This window comes from Callospermophilus lateralis, chromosome 12 (genome assembly GCF_048772815.1).
Source record: "Callospermophilus lateralis isolate mCalLat2 chromosome 12, mCalLat2.hap1, whole genome shotgun sequence".
Taxonomy (NCBI): Eukaryota; Metazoa; Chordata; class Mammalia; order Rodentia; family Sciuridae; genus Callospermophilus; species Callospermophilus lateralis.
This window is the reverse complement of record NC_135316.1, coordinates 20,376,175-20,390,433: the sequence shown is the minus strand read 5'-3', so window position 1 is coordinate 20,390,433 and position 14,259 is coordinate 20,376,175. Positions and strand designations below refer to the sequence as shown.

General features: G+C 38.0%; 1 pseudogene; it reads left to right on the top strand.

Annotated features, from left to right (window-relative positions):
• Positions 1 to 399: 399 nt before the first annotated feature.
• The window catches only part of LOC143411809 (actin-binding protein WASF3-like), a 50,905-nt pseudogene continuing 37,045 nt past the window's right edge, over positions 400 to 14,259 (top strand).

The following is a 14,259-nucleotide window of genomic DNA, read 5'->3' as shown; positions in this document are numbered from 1 at the left end:
TTATTATTTATTAGGTACTTTAGGAAGTATCAGCAAATGCAGTCCCTACCTCATATGCCCACATGTGCAATACACACACACACACACACACACACACACACACACACACACACACACATACCACAGTAAGTACTGGAGTAAGCTATCTGAGTCCTCTCAGGAGATGACTCCAAGGTGTGTAAGAGTAGCCAAACATCGGTGTTCCTCCCTGCTGCTTCTTACCCCTTTGTGTAATTGCAGCCCTGACTCCTCTTGCTGGTCAGAGTCAGTTTCCTCTGCAATTATTGGACACATTTTCATTTTCTGTCCCTTGGTAAAATGAGTCCAAGTGTCATGGCATCATTCAGAATTCACAGTTCAGTGGGACCCTTTTGCTTTTTTCCCTGACAAGAATGAGCCATGATTGTGAACCCCCATTCTGCAAAGTCCAGTAATGCTGGATTGGGAACCACAGAGTACCCTGGTGGGCTGTTGGCAGTAATGGTAAGTGGGATCATTCCTGTTTCCACCCCTCAGCTCCTAAATCCATCTACACTTCTTGGGGACACAGTGCCATATTACTGCATCCATCCTTTCAGAGTGCCTTTTAGCTGGTGTTTAGTGTGTCTTGAGGCAGCCCCAGCTTTTATTGATCCAGTTTGCTTCTGGATGGTCTTAGGCCTTATATGGACATTGGCTCATACCATGATGGTTTGTGTCAGCTTTCCATCACTGTAACAAATACCTGAGATAATCCACTTGAAAAAGGAGAAAAAGTTTATTTTGGCTTATGGTTTTCTGGTTTTAGTCCATGGTTGGCTTTCCCATTGCTTTGGGGCCTACTGTGAGGCAGCACATCATGGCAAGAGCATGTATTGGAAGAAATTGTTCACTTCATGACAGCCAGGAAACAAAAAGAAATGGTTAGGTCCCAATATTCTCTTCAAAGGCATGCCCTTAGTTATCAGACTTCTTCCACTAAGCCCTACTTCCTAAAGGTTTCACCACTACTCAATAGGTCTTCAGCATATGGGCCTTTTGGGCACACCTACCAAACCATAGCACTATCCCAAGCCTTTTCTTTTATAATGTGGGTCAGATGTGATATGTGTGAATCCATCAGGTCAGTTCTGAGGACACCTGTGAAACTCAGGTTGGAAATTTTATTTACTTTTTGTTTAGTGGGGATTAATTTGTCCTGTAGAAGTCTTTACACTAGTCAGACTCTCAAATTTTGACCCACCTGCCTTTTATGAAGTTTTCTATCTCCTACCTGATAGTCCCCTGGCCATAGAACTAGGCTATTGGTCACTGCTCAGGCATCTATACATGTTTTCAGTTCCAGATACTTCTCTGTATGCACAAAGTGGATAAATTAGTTACTCTCTATAGCACCCTACCTATTGTAAAGATTTTCCCTTATTGTCTCCAAGAATCTTCTGAATGCTGCCATCCCTGTTGTTTTTGGTAAGCACCTACATGCCAGTCTCACTCATCTGAAAACCAAGCTTGGAATTTTCTTCCTTTTCTAACTAGATGTGTGGGGCCTACACCACCCAGAGACAAGGTAGTAGAGGGGCACAGTAGATGCACTTATGAGATTTACTTGTAGTCTCCATTTCTATTCTGTTTTGATCACAGATGTTCCATTTTCATGTCATGATAGATTACTGCTGGTTCAAATTAATAACTTGACAGGTAGAATGCACTTAATTGTGGAGAGCCTTGGATGCCTGTGTCCTTTGTATTTTTTGGTCTCTTGGGTCCCAGTAATACAACTGTTTTTGTTTTCCAGTGGCCTGTAATTCTCTGAGAGGGTGGCAGAATCCCAGTGGCATCATGATTCTCCTGGTGGAGTTCACCACAAGTTCCTTGCTGTGTCTATTCTCTCCTTTACACCATACAGAATCTGCTGGATCATATAGCCCCCACCTGTCTGCCTGAACCTGCTATAGAGGCCACTCTCCAAGTCCCACTAAAAGCTGACAGTTGTTATGTTGTCCAATGTGTGGGCCAGGGCAGTAATGCCAGATGTGTTGTCCCCAGAATAGATAATGGGCTTTCTTCTTAGTAGTAGAGAGTAAATGATGCAGCAATTTGTTTTTGTTTAATAGGAGGTATCCCAATGTGCTTCTGAGTACTTAGTCCCTCAAAACTTTACTATAGTTGCCAGATTCTGAATCTTCATAGTGTTATTTGCCAACATCTTGAGCCATATACCATCAAGGCTTCAGCATACCAGCCACCATGGCCTTGTCTCATTAATATGATGTTGATAAATATCTTTCTTTCTTAAATAACCCATCATTTCACAAGCTGAGTTATGCTGACATTTGTCCCTTGGTTATGAACATGATATACAGGAAGAAGAGATGTGAGTAGTGCCTGCAGGGGGCACCTGTTGCCTTGTAGGGGAGAAGCTTCTGCTGCATCTTGTAGCTCATTCAAGAGCAAGCCAAGAAAGTCCTGGAGGGGGTTGTAGGCAGGTGTTTGGATTTACTAGTGTCATGGGCAACCTTCTGGACATGCTCATATTAGTCTCCAGGCTGCCAGTTTTTCTCTACCAGGGCTGAGCCAGCATACACCTGCTTTGGCTTAACATGCAGAATTTCCATCTTACTCTCACAGTTCATCTCTTTCTTCAACCCACAGTGCCATATTGTATCTGCCCTTCCAGTACAGGTCCATAATAGGACTACTTTGTACCCACCAGGAATGCCCTATGGTTCTTACATTTACCTTACAGTCTCTCATTATCCTTATGCTGGGTATCAGTACAGTTTTTCAGTTACTACTCAACCTTGCTGTATTTTAGGTCAAAACTCTGAAACTTCTGCAAACAAGTGTCTGCACTGTTGTACCTGCTAATGGTACATACTCTTTCCAGGTCACCAACAGTGCACTCTTCAGCAATTGATAGCAATTGAACCATGAGGTGTGCCATGGTTTTTTGTCCCCCATTCTTCAGTCAGGATAGAATCTTCTTACTTACAGTAATATGTGGGCAAGTCTTAAGTCCCCATCTCACCACCTACTTCCTCAGATCATTTCTTGGATCATTTGTGTTTGGGTCAGAGAAACAAATGCCAAGTTTGAATCACAGGTGAAAGGATTGGGTTCTTCTTAATCAAAAGAAAGAATATAGAGTGGGAGCTGAGGAAGCTTAAGAGAAAGGAAACACAATGCAAGCCTGGTCCCCTGAAGGAAGAGGGGAGAACACTGAGTGGACCATTCTCTGCTAGTTTGCATTGAGATCTAAAAGGAGACTCCACAAAGCCATGGGAGTCCTTGTCTTTTGTATTTGTCATTTGCTCAGTTATTTCATTCTAATTTCTTACAGCAGACTAACTTTATCAATCAATTTCATGTGGCCATAGAGATGTGTAACATCACTTTTAAAGAAAGCAGCCAGACCACGCTGAACATTGTGGTTCCACTTCTAAATTCCCAGAAAAAGACCCTGGCTCAGTTTCAGATGTGTCTGGAATCTAGTTCACTGTTTTGTGAACCACATTGTTTCTCACTAAATTGAGACATTTCCCAGAAAAGTGGGACAAACTTCAGACCTAATACTAATACCTTATGCAGACTTTAATAATCCTTCATCCTTATTTTTAGAAATCTTTGTTTCATTTTTATAGACTGACTTTGAATAATGATTTTGATGGGTCATAGTTCTTATAATAAATGAATGGAGAGGCATGCTCAAGTGTTCGTTGGTGAAAATTAGCATAGTTTATTGCATGTTTATGTTTGTCATTGCAAAGTATTTTCAAGAGCAATGACTGACCCAACATTTTTTCCTTTACCTTGTTCTTGCTCTTCAATTCACTTAAAACTGAATTAGTGTCAGATTAAATTAAGGCTGTCTGGGAAAAAATACTTCTGTGTATGTAAAATACTCCAAGAGTATTTTTCACACTGAATGGGTGTGAAAATAAAATAAAATAGAAAGCATTGCTAGGTGATTGGTGAAAGAACGATCAAGACTTTCTGTCAGAGAAAGTCCCTGTTTATTGAGGCTGCTCTGTATATTTATAGAGCTGGGGATTGTCTGATAGTTGAAACAGATTAACAGTTTAATGTTTTTGGTAGCTGCCCTGGGGTGCTTTCTGATTGGTGGGTAAGGATCATGTGAGTCAGCAGGACTCACCATTGGAGGCTCTTCTCAGGGCAATGGGGGGGTTAGTCTTTGGAGCTGGGGCAACTCCCAAGAATTGGAACTTTAAAAAGGAGCTGCAAAATGCATTTTCTAAAATTATAGTCAGGTGGCATGTCCCTTCTCTGTTGTCATTTGTATTTAGACATGTATGGGAATTCCAAATAAAGATATAATAAGAAATGAAGGCTGGGTATTATTCAAGACTGAAATAGTGAACAACAATAGGCAGAGTGCCCCAAGGGAAGGCCAAAAAGAAATATATATGTGTGTGTACTCATTGGTACTCCTGTACCAATGTCTGCTGTTGGGCCAGTTATTTACTGTTTCTAGGAGTTGGTAACTCTGGGAGGGGCAGGCTGTCTCTTCACTGTCAGCCAGACTGAGATATAAAAGTATCAGAAAAAAGAAAATAAAAGACATAGTTACTACAAATATTAAGGGACTGAACTTTATTATTTGTGCCCCAATAATATCTTGAGCAAGTGTTTAGGTCAGCACTCATAGCAGCTCTACTAAGCATACTGTGAACCTGCCAGTACTGCCATATTGTTTAGTGAGCAGTCCAGTGGAATAGAGAAAGGCATGTCTTACATGCACAATCAAAAGCCTTTAGAAGTGGTGAGGTGAGTATCACAGGACATGGACTTGTAGAGATGAATGACAGGAACAGATATTCCCTATTTGGGAATTAGCTTGAGCTAGTTCCCAAGTATGCCAAAATGACTGGCATATTTGCTACTGGGGAGCTACTCAGCTCAGGAGAAAATGGAGGAGAGTATTTATCTTGCTTTGGGGATAAGTTCTAGACATGTCAGTAGGACATCAGTATGATTAGTGTGTAAATCTCCAAATAGTTATAGGTCTAAAAAAATAGGAGTGGTAATTGGGGAGAAGCTGTACTGATACATTTTGGGTCAGTGCAGAGATTTAAAAATAGGAGGAGGCAGCAGACATGTAATCCTGAATAAAGGCAGAATAAATGTTGAGAGGAGAATATTATAAACCAAACTCTCATGAACCCTTTTTGAGAAATTGTTTACAAGATAAAGAACACCTGGGCCAGTCTCATAAACCAGCACTATAAGCAGACTGTGACCAAGTTCATACTCTTGTCAGGCATCTGGTTCATTAGCTCATCTGCTTTGTTTTTAGAAGGTTTATGCTACCTTCTTCTCTGCTTTGATTGCTCTGTGCTTCTTTATGGACATTGTTATGGTTTCAATGTGAGTTGTCCCTAAAAAGCTCACATGGGAGAGAATGTAAGATGATTCACAGGAAAAATGATTGGGTTGTAAGAGTCTTAACCTAATCAGTGAATTCATCCCCTGTCAGGGATTAACTGAGTGGTAACTGAGTTGTAGCATGGGCTGGTGGAGGTGGGAATTAGTGCATGGTTTTGGTGTGTATATTTTGTATCTAGAGAGTGGAATTTCTCTCTTTCTACTTCCTGATCACAGTGATGTGAGATGCTTCTTCTGTCACCCTCTCCAGCCATGATGTTCAGCCTCACCTTGAGCTCTGAGAAATAGAGCCAGCCTTCTATGGACTATGACCTCTGAAACTGTGAGCCCTCAAATAAACTCTTCCTCCTCTACAGTTGTCCTGGTCAGATCCTTTAGTCACAGCTATGAAAAAGCTGACTGAAAGAAAAATCACCTTTTTGTTTCTTGATTTCCTTCTAGTTCTCATGCACTAGGTCCCTATTGATCTGTTCATTATTTTTCTTTCCTGCGCTTTATATTTTATTAAGCTTATAATAATCAGTCTTCTCTTTCATCTTTTATCAGGAATCCTAGTTTTCTGGGTTTTTTTTACACTTTTACTTAGAAACCTCCATATCTAGAATTTTCATAGCACCATTCCGTTAATGATTTTTGTGTTACTGTCTTACAGGTTAGACTTTACCCTCAAACCACAAATGACAAACTGTTCTTGTTTTATTATTTCATATGGAATCATTAGAATTATAGAATCAACATATAAGATAAATACAACAGGCTAGGGGATGTATGTAGCTCAGTGGTAGAGTGCTTGCCTAGCATGCATGAGGCCCTTGGTTCAATCTCCCCCACCCTGCAAAAAGACAATTACTATATAAAAAAGATACAATTACTATAATTAGTCACTTTTTAAAGTGTTACTGTATATCAGGCCCTATTCTAAGTAACTTATGTATATAGTAGCTGAGAGGTTTGTACCTCCCCATTTTCAATGGGGGAAATTTTATTATTCCCCATTTTATAGGGAGGCAGCTGAGGCACACAAAGGTAAAGTGATGAGCCATGGTGATGCACCTCTCAATGGATGAGCCAGTGGTGTGGGAATTTGAAAATGTGTTCATTGTGTTCAAACACCATTCAGCAAATATAAAAAAAATTAGCAAATAAAGAATTGGGATTCAACAGAACTTTTCCTTTATAAATCTGCTGTTTTTGCCATTTTCCATTTTATGCCCCATATTCCCTCTGCCACAGACCCTTTTGTGAACTGACCCATGTGTGTCCCTGAGGTTTCAGTTCAGTTAATTCTAAGAGAGTCTGCCCCTGACAACTGAGACAGATCAGCACCCTACCCCTACATGGTTTCAGAATCCCCAAGTTACTCTTCATAGCACTGATCAAGTGGAAGGTGAGTGAACCTCAGTGACTTGCTCAAAGTTCTTCTTTCTGCTAGAGTACAGTGCTTTGTGGTAGATGTCTTATCCACATTCGTTTACCATTGCATCCACATCACTTTCCACAGCACTGGCTATGAAGTAGGTGCTCAGTATGTAATTCATTTATTGAATGAATGAAGCAAAGGTTAAGAAGAAAGAAGGAAGAAAAGCAAAGTTTATATTCTTACTGCATTCCAGGTACTCTTAAATGCAGTTTGTCATTCAGTAATTGTACTAGCTGGAAATAGGTTATATTTCACACAAGAGAAAACCAGCTATGGTCACTTAAACAAATAGGATATTAATTTATTTATAACAAGAATTATGGTATTTTAGTGCTACTTTGTTTACTAACATGTGTCATTCAGGTACTAGGCTTTTCTTCTGTGTTTCTGTTGCTACAAGTTGGGTGGTGGGATAAGCTTGGCAAAATAAAAGGTACATCCCAGTCAGATATTCTGGCGTTACATGAGGAGTGGGTTTGTTGTTTGAGTAGAGGGCTTGAAATTCCACATACCTCCTTAAATAAAAGTTGAGGTTTTATTTTATTTACAACATACTTTTTGAGGAGAGAGGTGAAAAGGAATCTTGTCATGTTGGACCTTTTTTTTTTTTGTGTGTGTGTGTGTGTGTTGTTGTTGTTGGTGGTGGTGGTGGTGGTTTTTGTGATTCAAAAGCACTAAAAGCTGATGCCAGCAATTACAGTAGGGAGAAGTCACTTCTCCAATGCCCATGTTTGCAGACCTTTTCTCTTCAAACATTCCCCAGGGAGGAATGTTCTAGTAAGATTTTGAGTAGAGAGTAAAATCCTGGCTGCTTCTGATCTGGGAACCAGTGGAGGAGGGAGCTGAGCTCTGTGTGTATGTGTTTGTGTGTGTGTGCGCTTGCGCACATGTGTGTGCGTGTGGGGGTAATGAGGGCTGTCTATCTCTCCAGTCAGTGTTGGACTTCTATTTAAGAGCTCTGCCAGAAGGAATTACCAGTGAACTTGAATGTGTAACCAACAGTACTCATGCTGCAATCATACACCAGCTAAGCAGTCTGAGTAAGTCTTTTTTTTTTTTTCTGGTTACTGATGACATGTTATTAACTTTACATTATCAAATTAATTTCAATTCAATTGTTATGCTATTAGAGATATAAAGGAAAGAACCCTTCTCCCTTCACATTTGCCAGTGTGCAACTAATTGTTTTGCCCACTGGGCTTGTGATATCCATCACTATACAGTGAAGATTACCAGCTCACAAATTATTAGGTAAGACCAAACATGTAGACTCAAAATAGTGTTAACTTATTAAAACATTTTAAAATAGTGTTAATTTTTTCAACTTTAGTAAGTTATTTTGTTGAACTTGAGTGGGAACAATTTTTTTAAAATGTAATAGATTGAAAACTAATTAATACTGGTAATATTTCTGGTATATATGAGGTGCTCAAAAAATATTTTTGATTGACTAATGTTCCAAATGAGTCACAGAATAAAATCCAAAGCAGTAATATTTGCTGGTTTTAACCTACTTAAAATTAAAATGCAGGCACTGGCTTACATATTAATAAGTTAACTATACATGTACCATATTTATTTTCGTATGTGTAGATTTATGGCAAATTCAAGCATAAGGAAGAAAAGACTTTTTTATTATTCTAGTTTTGACTTTTAATTTTTAAAACCCAATAAGGATTCTATTTTCTCAAATATGCATAAAAATGCTTTTCCCTCAAAGCTTTTTGAAGTTGAACTATTTTTGCCTAATTTACATTTATATTGTGATCTTGTTTTCTCACTTCATTCCTCTCCTTTTTGGTTGAGATGGTTGAGGTGGCATTTCTGGTGACAGGTTTTCACATTAAATTTTTCAGAAACTCTACTAATGACCAGAAAGTCCTTCATGAAATTCCACATACTGTTAGTCTCAAGCATAGGAAGATTTTTTAAAATTTATTTTGAAGAAAAAATGCTGCAGATAATAAAAAAGTCTTTTCTTCCTTATGCTTGAATTTGCCATAAATCTACACATACGAAAATAAATATGGTACATGTATAGTTAACTTATTAATATGTAAGCCAGCTGAGCCATTTCTCACAGCACACACTTGGATACTGATTCTTCTATCACTTTGGTCTACATTTAAAGAAGCCCTATTCCAATTGGCCCAAACAGATAATCCAATGTAATCCTTCTCTCCTAAAGTTAGCTGCCTAAGCTAATCCACCCTTGCACAGAACATAACACACCCACAGGTTCCACAGTTAAGGACACTGACATATTTGAATGGACTCTTTGCCCATTATGAAGTCCATGTACAACAAACACACTGGGTGGTCAGATTTGCTTATAAGAAGTTATGGCCAAGCAGGCACTATAAACAACCAATACAAAACTATGCTGAATATTTTTAGCATGACCTGTAGATTACTCAAATTTTAAAGGTTTGTTTATTTTAATCACTTTCACTTTGTCCACAGACATTTAAGCCATAAAAATAAAAGACTAAAGAATTCCTGCAAAAATATATGAATGTAAACAGAAACATTTCTACCCTTCAATAATGTACAAGGAATTTTCCTGCAATTAATTATATTAATTTGTACATTTTATCAATAACTACTACTAAAATCAATTATAATTAGATTAGTCTCCAGAAGAAATTTACTTTAAAGTACATTTTAAGTAATTTCCAAGTTACTTTTTCCTTGGTCAATGAGTGCAGATCTACTAAAAATACACCAATAAGAGAAATGGCTCAGCTGGCTTTTGCTGACTTTGAAAATGAAGGAAAGGGCCACAAGCCAATGAATGCAGACAGTTTCTAGAAGATGCTGAAAACCAAGAGATGGATTCTCTCTCTCAGCCCCTAAATGGAACACAGCTTCACCAATATCTTGTTGTTTTTTTTTAATTTTTTTCTTTTTATTATTGGCTGTTCAAAACATTGCATAGCTCTTGATATATCATATTTCATACATTTGATTCAAGTGGGTTATGAACTCCCATTTTTTCCCCATATACAGATTGCAGAATCACATCAGTTACACATTCACGTTTTTACATACTGCCATATTAGTGTCTGTTGTATTCTGCTGTCTTTCCTATCCTATATTATCCCCCCTCCCTTCCCCTCCCTTCCCATCTTCACTCTCTACCGCATCTACTGTAACTCATTTCTCTCCCTTGTTTTTTTCCCCTTTCCCCTCACTTCCTCTTATATGTAATTTTGTATAACAATAAGGGTCTCCTTCCATTTCCATGCAATTTCCCTTCTCTCTCCTTTTACCTCCCACCTCTTGTCCCTGTTTAATGTTAATCTTCTTCTCATGCTCTTCCTCCCTGCTCTGTTCTTAGTTGCTCTCCTTATATCAAATAAGACATTTGGCATTTGTTTTTTAGGGATTGGCTATCTTCACTTAGTATAATCTGCTCTAGTGCCATCCATTTCCCTGAAAATGCCATGATTTTGTTATTTTTTAGTGCTGCATAATATTCCATTGTGTATAGATGCCAGAATTTTTTTTTTATCCATTCATCTATTGAAGGGCATCTGGGTTGGTTCCACAGACTAGCTATTATGAATTGTGCTGCTATTGTGAGTTGTGCTTGGTTTTAATACCATGAAATCCATTTTAGATGAAAGACCTCCAGAAATATGAGATTAGAATGTGTGCTCTTTTAAGCCACTCTGTGGTAATTTATTATAGCAGCAATAGAAAACCCATATACCACTTACCCTCATTATGTTGCATTCCATACAATCCTCAGTACCTTAGGGTTGGATCAATGAGAAACATTTACCTCAAGGACAGTCAGTACCTAGTGAGAGACTCTCAGTGGCCCCAACTCTGCCTCTCTACCAGGATCACTAGGGGAACATTAAAACAAGATGCTAGGAATCCCCCCCAATGGTGGTGATTGAAGTATACATAAGAGATGCTATCCACCAAATTAGTTACCTGTGTGTCTGGATTGAAAAGGTGAGCTAGGTTGGTCAGATCCTTTTAGGACATTTGAACTAGGAAGAAGCACATGAATTTGCTAGTTTATTATAGGTCCTACTGCTAAAATGTAATATAGGGTTAAAGAAGCCATGACCATCTATAAGCCAAAGTTGTACAGGCCTGAGCCTAGGAGAAAGCAGAGGAAGTCAGTGGCAGAAAAAGGCAAAAGGAAGGACAGGGAGAGAGAACTGCACATGAGAGAGAACATGAGCCCCATAAGGCAGAGAGAGCAGCTGGTCCCTAGACTTTCCCAGGATGGCCTCTCACTGCTATTCAAGGTGCAGTTTTTTGGTGTCCTCAAGGTGAATGTTCCCTTCAAGTTCCCTGCCTGCAACTGGGGTGTGCAAACCAAAAAGCCTTTATAGAAAGAGTATGTGCCAGGGGTAAATTCTAGAAAAGTAAGAAAAACTGAGTGTACTGGACTGAATGTTTATGTCTTCACAAAATTCATATATTGAAATTTTATTTTCAGGTTGTCTTATTTAGAAATAGAGTCTTTGTGGGAAGATGATAGATCCTAAGATGGAATCCTTATGAGATTAGTGCCCTGACTTAAAAGACCTGAGAGAGACCCCATGTCCCCTCCATGTGAGGACTCAGGATCAGGGTGCACCCTTGAAGCAGAAAGAATAGCACCCAACAGATATTGAATCCTCCAGAAGCCTGATCTTGCACTTTTCAGCCCTAGAACTATTTAAAAGTCACCCAGTCTGAGGTGTTGTTACCATAGCCTGAACTGACTGAGATGCTAAGATATTAATTGGTCATAGAATAGCAAATTAGATTTACCATTTGTTTATTTGTTTATTGGTTGTAGATGGACACAATACCTTTATTTTATTTTATTTATTTTTATGCGATGCTGAGAATTGAACCCAATGCCTCACATGTGCTAGACAGGTGCTCTACCACTGGGCCACAACTTCAACTTCATCCCTTACACAAGTACTTTATTTATTATTGTTAATTCACTTAGTACCGCTGTTTGTAGGTGCAACATACAGGAAGTAATTGTTCCCTGTCAAGAAGTTAAACACACTTTTAATGTGTTTATACTTTATAAATAAAGTATATTTTCAATATGGTTTTAAAATAGGAAACAGATATGCAATCATTATAACCTGTAAGAAAACACAAAAAACATAATAAATAATATCTACATAGATGAATCTTAGTTTTTGTGATTTCTCACTGAACAAAGATGCTACTGGATATATAGAAAGTTATATAAAAATTTTTATGATCTAAGTTTGTTAGGAAGAATAAGAAAATTTTTAAAAGAGAATGTTTTGGGGCTGAGGTTGTGGCTCAGTTATAGAGTGCTCACCTAGCATGTGTGAGGCCCTGGGTTCGACCCTCAGCACCACATAAAAATAAATAAATAAATAAATAAATACAGATATTGTGCCCAACTACAGCTAAAAATAAATATTAAAAAAGAATGTTACTTTCTATTTTCATAATCACTAAGGTATTTTAAGTTTTAAGAATGCAAGAATCTGGCATATTAAAAGTCTTTTTTTTTGCTGACTATTCATTTCTATGATAAAGTAAAAACAGAATCTTTAAATTTTCTTGTGCACCTGACCGTTATTCAGTTGGTTCAGATTAAAATGGACTATGTTAAGTCTCACTTCTGTGCCACAAAACACCTCACCCCATCTTTCAGCATCTACACTCACACATCAGAGACTCATTTTCAGGTGTGGTGATAGGTGATAGAGAGTTACCTGGATTTCTTGCAAGCAATATACAGAGGTTGGACCTTGTCCTTCTGTGCCATCTTAGGGGCCAAGTTTATGGGAACTTAAGGACCTTCCTTGAGCCTGAATGGTTTTTCCCACCTGAGAATGGCTTGCTTCAAGGAACCCATGGTGACAAATTGTCTGACAGTTCTAGGGAAGACAAAACAAATCAGGACTCCAGAATGAATTTCTTTGTTCTTTTCCAATAAGGAAGACTAGCAGTTGATATCCTCATTCATCAGGTTATTTTGCTTCTCATCACATTTATTAGGAAAGTTCAGAGACATGAAGATTTGAATGACTTTGCATAAGGCAAGAAAAGAATCTGGTTCTGGATGCTAATTGGTCCTCTGTAAGTTCTGTAACTAACTACACACCTGTTGGTAAAACTGGGTTTTTAAAAAACATATTGCCATGTTACCATTACATCCAAATCAAACACCTGACTTCAAGGCTCAGTAATTTGGCAGCATTGGATTCTTAACAGGTTTTGTAGAAAATTGAAATCTTTTTAATGGGAATATACTGATTATTGTTATTGAGTTTAGGGATAGTTATAGAAATGAAAGAGAGGAAATTTGTAACCTGAGCAGCCTTATCGTTAAAGGATCATAGGCTTTCAGAGCTTCATCCAGTAAAATAAAAAAAAATAATAATCTTTATTGGCTTTCAGATTTTTCTCATTATTTCAAACTATCAAATATGAAAGATCAGAGATATGGCATGATTGAGAAAATCCACTTGCTTTTTATTTTGAATTATATTTTTGGTAATTTTGATTAATAATATGTCACTTGGTTTCCATCTAAGGGACATTGATATTTTTTCTTCAAGTAATGACAGTTTAGTGCAGCAATTAACACTAAATCAAGATTGCTTTTTCATCATTTCCTTGATTAATAATCTGAGTGCTCTTACTCCTGTCAACTAGTTGCTCAATTAAAACTATAGTATATTGCAATCAAATTCTTACAGATATTCTAATGTAATTTTAATACACTTTACATTGAAAAGGTGATCAGAAGATATGACATTTGTGCCAAGGATGACAGAAATTATTTCTATGCCTCATAAGTTGGTTTTTATTACTTTTCTTTGTTCTTGAGATAATAGCTATCTTCCCCTTTCTCCTCTTAATATGATATCACAAAGAAAGCAGTAAGAGCCACACATGCCTGTAAATCCCATCGGCTCCTCCCTCCTGCTCCTCTGAGGCAAAAGAATCAAATGTTCAAAGCCAGCTTCAGCAATTTAGCAAGGCCCTAAGCAAGTTAATGAGGTCCTGTCTCAAAATAAAATATATAAGAAAGGGCTGGGCTATGGCTCATTGGTAAAGTACCTCTGGATACAGTTCCTGGTACCAAAAACAAAACAAGAAAGGAGTAAGAATTAGCATGTCCCTTCTCCACACAAAGTGATTGGTTATATTTGATGATATTATTAAGGTGATATAGAATATTTAACATAAAAATATGCAAAGGAAAATGATGAAGGTGATTCCCCACTCACTGTCTTGATAGGGTCACAGTGAGAAAAAGTGTTGGCAAAGCTGCTCTCCCACTGTCTTGACAGGGTCACAGTGAGGATGAATGCTGGCAAAGCCACGCTGGTTGGTGGGAAACTGAAACCATGAGACCCTTTTTTATGTAATTGGGACTTTGCATTTTCATGCTTATGTTTCTGACAGGAGGCATGAGTATGTTAAATGCCAAACAAATTAAA